The following is a 7,102-nucleotide window of genomic DNA, read 5'->3' on the forward strand; positions in this document are numbered from 1 at the left end:
TCATCACAGTATATGAATAATTAGGAAGAAATAAGCATATATTTAAAGGTACTAATTCCTGCATCTTAACATAATAAAGAATAATTAGGATGTATATTAAGAAGCACATCTTCTCCCTAGAAATACTATGTTGCTAGCCAGGTAACACTGTAACAACTGCTTCTCTTTACCTTACTCAAAACCATTCTCCTGCATCCTCGAAATATACTAATATTGTGATATTTTAATGTGTCTTAAAAAGTGTACTCTTTTTTCCTACTATAATATGTTGAAAGTTACCCATTGTAATGTATATAACAGTGGCCATTATTTCACACTGCTGAACAATTTGTGGATGAAAACACAACAGTACAAAGGCTAGAAATTTGAATATTCATTTGCAGAAACCATTAATAACTATAAGTGAGAGGTTGCTTTTATAACTGAAGTAGAGATTATCCTGGGAAAAATATTTATAGTCAAGAGCTGAGTGTGATAGCATATACCTGCCTCAAAGAATTGAGGAGGTTGGCACAGGAAGATCACTATAAATTTGAGGACAATCTAAGCTACATGGTGAGTTCCTGGATAGCCAGGGCTATACAGAGAGCTTTTGTCCTAGTAAACAAAACAATAAAACAAAACACATGACTTATAAGAAGTATGCTGGAAGTTCAATATCCTGAGCACTTTAATTAACGATCAGGATGATGAGTGTATAAAAATCAACATGAATTTTACTGATCTGATCAAAAATGATTTTCTAAAACACTCCCAGTGAAGGTTTTTATGTACCAGAGTGTTTTAAAAGTTACTGTATATTTTGAAACTGTCAAATTAACCTGACACTGAAGGACTAGAAAGTTTCTGGAAGCCACATTGTTTTTGCTTAGATACATGGCCCACTTCTGAGGACAGGATGTCATTTTCCCATATTGACTACATTAGTATCCACTCTTTTACCACCTTTGAGCATGCATTCATAAGTGTAATCGTTTTAAAGAAAAACCACCCACCCACTTCTAGACAAGAGCTTCTTCTGTGGAAAAAAAAAAAAGCTACAGAAGTGCTAAATGACAGTATTTGGCAAAGACGTTCCAAAGCAGTGCATTTCATTTTCTGTTCCTAGAAACGATCTAGACTTTATACTGTTGATCCATCTTATTAGAAACTCAATGAGAACAGGGAAAAATTCCTCCAATAGACACTTACTCCAGATATGTACTTGGAATAGAAAATTGTAAGGAAACCTGGATGAGGGACAGCAATGCTGTTATTTGAATTTTAAATCTTCCCCAAAATAAACATTCCAAATTTAATTTGCCATAGTGACCCAGAATGGGTTTCAGCCATGGCTTTGCATTAGTGTTCCTTCGGGAGCCATAAGGCATATATATTCATGTCATGTGCCAAGTGAAGATTAATCTGCAGGGGAAGCCCAGAGCCCAGGCATTTTTTTTTTTTGCATTCCCATGGTGATTCCAAGAAGTAGCCCATTCTGAGAGCCACTGTATGCAGTGATCAGCTTTTAAAGTGCCAATAACTACCACACAATTACAGCAGCAAGTATTCAAGCCCCTTTGAAGTTAGTACAAGCCCCTCCATCTCCTCTCCCCCTTTTTTCTCCTTGTTTCTTCTTTTACAAATCCCATCTTTAAAGCATTCCCCTGGCATTTGAAGTAATTTGCATTTCTCATGTTCTCAGAAAAACTGATTCCTTTTTATTTTCTTCTTTTTTCCACAAGTTTCCCTGCCTTAGCAGTACAGGCTTCTTTAGAAGTGTGGCCTATATAAGCTAATATACTACTCTTAAAATTATATTATATACCACAAATGAAACTTACATAATTATAGCAAAACTCTTTCAAAGTCAATGTGCATACCCTGTCACATTTTATGAATATGTATGCACTAGAATGCCAATACTTTCCTCTGTTATTAAATATTACTAATACTGTCACACATATATGTTAAATTAATGATCAATGTTAAGCTATATGTTTCTATACATGTTTGTACTACTATGTGGTTTTTAAAAGTTGGGAACAGAAAGATAGCAGCTCTTCCTTTTATTTTCAATACCATTTTTCACCTTAATAAACAGTCCTTTGTCATGGATGTCTTTGTAGATAGTAAAGTAGTATTTTGCTTTTAGATACTTTGCAATTAGAACATAGTATGAGTTGCAGAGTTTATTCATAGACATGCATTTTAAATCTGAATTTTTCAGAATTCATTCAATTCCTTGTTTTTATATTATTTATGGTACGGCTTAGATACTATAGTGGGTAATTCATGAAATTAGCATTAATTTTTCAGGTCTATATCTGCTCTGACCTGGTTAAGTAAGTGGTCATGTTGTACACTGATATCTTTACTTAATTAACTTTCCATTTTAATGTTCTGGCATGGAATCCATTTCATACAATTTTCATAAAATTCACATCACAATAAACTCGATCTGCCGATTGTTCTCTTTCTCCCAGATGCCTTCTGAAGATCTACTCTGCACAGTCCTGTGGACGGCAGCACAGCCCTGGGATTGGGAGACCAGATTTGAAGTCAAACCACAAGCATTTTAATACAGGATTCTTAAAGTGACTTAGACAAAGTGTTTAAACTTTGCTGTCTCTGAGTTTCCTCTTCTGCAAAAGAGGAAATAATAAATTCGGCCTCATTAATATTCATTTAGCACAAACGCATAAAAATTTATATGGAATTCCCAGCATATTCCCTAACATGTAGTAATTACAAAAGAAACAACGTTGTTTACCATCTCACATTTAACACCAAGTGTCATATAAAATATACAGTTAACTCTGATTTATCACGTGTATTATATTATATAAAGTCATTTTAGAAACATCTTTAAGTTTTGGTTGTAGAGATTCTTATATAACTATTTTCCATGCCATTTTTAATCACAAAATATAAAGAAGCAGAAAAAATGCTTTCAAATGAGTGACTAAATTTGTTGAAACAATGCAAGAATATACTTTAGTATGAAGAATAATTCTAACATATCAGGTTCCCAAGTGCTAATATGTGAAAATCATAACTCCAGTGAATTTTATATAAACACTGGATTTCTAGTGTATTGGAGTATGATGGCTAGTGTGTGAAGTGACACTATAAATTGATCTACAGTAAAATTTGTTTGACTAAGATGGTTGATATATTTTCTTCAAAATGAATTAAAAAAGAATAAGATGTAATTAAAATGATGAAACACATATGACAAAATAGGTGAACATTATTCAGTACTATGGAGTATTTAAAAACAAGTAAGGGCCAAGCAGTGTGGCACAAACCTTTAATCCCAGCACTCGGGAGACAGAGGCAGGCAGATTTCTGTGAGTTCGAGGCCAGCTTGGTCTACAAGAGCTTGTTCCAGGACAGCCTCCAAAGCCACAGAGAAACCCTGTCTTGAAAAAAAAAAAACAAAAACGAAAAAATAAGTAATATAGCTGAGGATCAAAGTGAAAGCTAGTTTCTCTACAGTCGATGACTACAGTGAATCCATAGTAACTCATTCTCTCAACAACATGTTTTCTGCATTTACTGAAAAGGCAGCAATTAAACTATATTTTAAACAAAATTTGCCACATTTTAGTGCTGTTTAGGGATTACCTGATAACTATAATTTTTTCTTACAGTTAGTAACTTTTATCAACAGGGAAACTAATAAAGGATTACTAGAATTTAGTGTTCTTTACATCATTCTACTTTTTGCTTACTGAGATTTTTCAGTCCATCTATAGCAGAGTGATGATCACCATTTACTCCAAGAGCACATAATGATATCATGTCTATGTTTGGTTAATTATTGCAAAATGTAAAACATTCTATGATGGTATGTGATTGAGGCTCTTTAACACAGCTAATGAAGGTGTTTTGTGATGCTACAAATCATGCTCAGACTAAATGCAGAACTTATTCCATGTTGTGAGTGTCCGGAACCCTCCACTTAAAAGACAATAAAAGACTTTCACAATTCATGCTGGTCTTCTACATGAGACACAACAAATTGGAAGCCATTAATAATCTACACATGACCTCTTGCTTTTCAACTGAAGTCACATATAATTTATTTAAAACAAAAAGTATAAATTGTTAAAGATAGTGAATGATGAATTCCTGAAAGTTAACCTTCTAGAAAGAGGCAATCTAATTATAAATGCCAAGAATGATGTTTTGATAGAGAATTTGGAGACTCCTCAAGTTAACACATACATGATAGAAAGAACATTGTTATTGCTGTCAAGACTTAACTGTGCTGTCTTCCACAGTGGCTACTGTTATATCCACCCCTAGACATTTCATAAGGTTTTCTTTCTCTATTCATTTGTTGTAAACAATAGAAATTCAAAATAGACAAAGTAGCCTTGTATTGAAGGAAGATATGTGTTTGAAATGTTACAGCTACACTAAGTCAAAGCTTGGCTACATAGCTTCAGAGAGATCTGTTTTTTCCTCTCATATATGGTCAATGCAATTGGTCTCCTTAAGTTAAATCTGATACACATTGCCATTCCCGAAATCTTAGCACTCTCAAGCATTATGGGAAGTCTAGTCCATGTTGGATAAATGGATCAAAAGCCTATCTTACTGAATGTCTGTTTATAACACAAATTACTGAATATTTTAAGGATTTTACTGAGATATGCACTGCAAAACTATGACTTTTATTGACAATGCACCTAGTTACCCAAGAGCTGTCAAAGACAAAATAAGAGATCAGTGTTATTGCCATGACTGCAGACACATCATTCATCCAGGGACACTGGGACTGTCATAAATGAACTGTCAACTCTTACTTAAAAAGTGTATTTTGTAATTCTGAAGCTTCTATGTGTAATCATCTATCTGATAGATTAAAGGAAAGTAAATTTAAAAAATGATCAGAGATATTCGCCATTCTAGATGGCATTTAGAAAATTCATGAGTAACAGGAGGAAATCAAAATCTCAACAGTAATTGGAGCCTGGGAGAATTTCATTCATAACCAAATAGGTGATTTAAAAGATTGGAGATTTCCATGAAGCAATAATTTTCAGATGTTGGAATGGAGCCTAAGATGTATTTGCAATATTGGAATCCCATAATAATGCTGACATTTAGAAATTGTTTTTCATTGATAAGCAAAAAAGTCCCTTTTGGAGGAGGTTGAGGTACTTTGAGGAAATTGCAATAAGTATTTTTGAAGTAAAAGCAAATTATTTGGATTATTACATACACTTACATGAAAAAGTAGAGAATATGTTACAGAGGGCAGACTCCTACTTTAGAGGAAGTATCACAAACACAATGATATCAAACTGTATCACAGACTACAGAAAAGTATTTCATAGATTAAAGGTTATAATAACATATTAGACTTTATTGTCTGCCTTAGTCGAAAATTATTCAGGAGATCTTGTCTATTTCCCCTTGTAAGAAGTAACACACTTTGTTGATTCCGCATGGGAGGCCTCATGGATGAGTAGTGGGATGGGGGAAGGTGGGAGAAATAGGAGGATGGGGGGAGAGGGAAATGGAGTTGGTATGTAAAATAAGATTGTTTCCAAAATTAAAAAATTATTCAACCCAGTCCAAATATTAGCAGCCATAGCCTACATCAGACCAATTTTATCATAATGAAAACAAGATCATCCATCATTAGAGAGTTACAATTTGTTGAAGTTTCTGATATTGTTGTCATTTTAAGCATAAGGTATTTAAATTAATGTGTAGATATTTAAGTATGAGAGTATGTGCTAGTTCTAGACAGTGAAATATAAACATGGCATTTATATGGACCAGGAAATTGAGACATTTATGTGATAAATGTTTCTTATAAAGTAAAATATGCAATATTTCTCTCACATAACTTTTTATACATTAATGTTATAGTGACTTTAATGGTGTTTTAAATTTAATAAATAATTATCTGTGAGGACCAGATGAGATAGGGTATATAAAGTGATATATTTTACTATGTTTGTTAAATATATTGAAATTATTACATTTAGTTATCACTTTCTTGGTAATTATCAGTCCATTCATTAGATAATATTTCTTAGAGATCCTTGTCTATTAGTTGCTTTCTAGGCACTCAGGGCAGAAGGTTGACTAATAGTAAGTTAAAGTTGCAGTTGCAGTCACAGAGATAACATCTTAGTAGGACAGGGATGATAGACAGAAGGCAGACAAATTAACAAAATACAAAATCTGTTAGTGGTGATTTATGCAGGAAAGAAAAAAATTGAACCCAGATGAAACCATGGAGTCAGTGTCTGAAGGTACAAGGAGAAGGACCACTCAATAGAGACCCAATGAGAAAGAATGTGTTCCAGTCTTGAAATTCTCCTGAGAATGTCACGGCAATAGAGTTTCTCTAAGAAGAAATGCCAATTTATAAACTCATGATAGCTTTCATACAAGTTGTGTGTGACCGTCACATATCAGCATACTTACAAAGTATATATTTCATCACTTTATTTTTTTATTGGAATGCACTCAGTCCTGAGAAGCTCAACATCACTAAGCTATGACATACTGCAAACTGTATAACTGTCTCAACATGGTTTATTAAATTTCCTTTGCTAATAAACCCTTCAAAAAGATAGCAAAGCATATTGTCACTAGCACATATTAAAATCATATAGGCAAGAAAAGACAAATCCATAAAGATACATCCCACTAGTATATATTCAGAAGGAACAATGTAATAGTATTCCATTAAAGATTATACGAAATTTGAAGTCAAATCAAAGTTATCTTTCCCTCTGCGTTAGTGGTTCTCTACAGTGATCTCGATCTCAAGAGACAGATAATCTGAGGGAAGCCTGAATACATTAAGCTCCGGGACTTTTGGTCTACAAAGAATGATCATGTCTTAATTATTTTTCTTTCCATTATCAAGATTCTTTTTTCATTAAAACTCAACACTGAGGAAACACCTAAAGATAGGCAAGTAATATTGAGTTCAATTCATTGAAAATGTAATTCAAACAAGCAGTTTTTAATAAAAAATGTGCAGTTTTATCAGCAAATTGGTTTGAGATTATAGCTTGTTTTCAGCAACACTGAAGGTAAATTGAGCATTGACACAGGACAGGAGAAAAGAAAATAGTACTTTAAC

This window comes from Cricetulus griseus, chromosome 4, assembly GCF_003668045.3.
Source record: "Cricetulus griseus strain 17A/GY chromosome 4, alternate assembly CriGri-PICRH-1.0, whole genome shotgun sequence".
Lineage (NCBI taxonomy): Eukaryota > Metazoa > Chordata > Mammalia > Rodentia > Cricetidae > Cricetulus > Cricetulus griseus.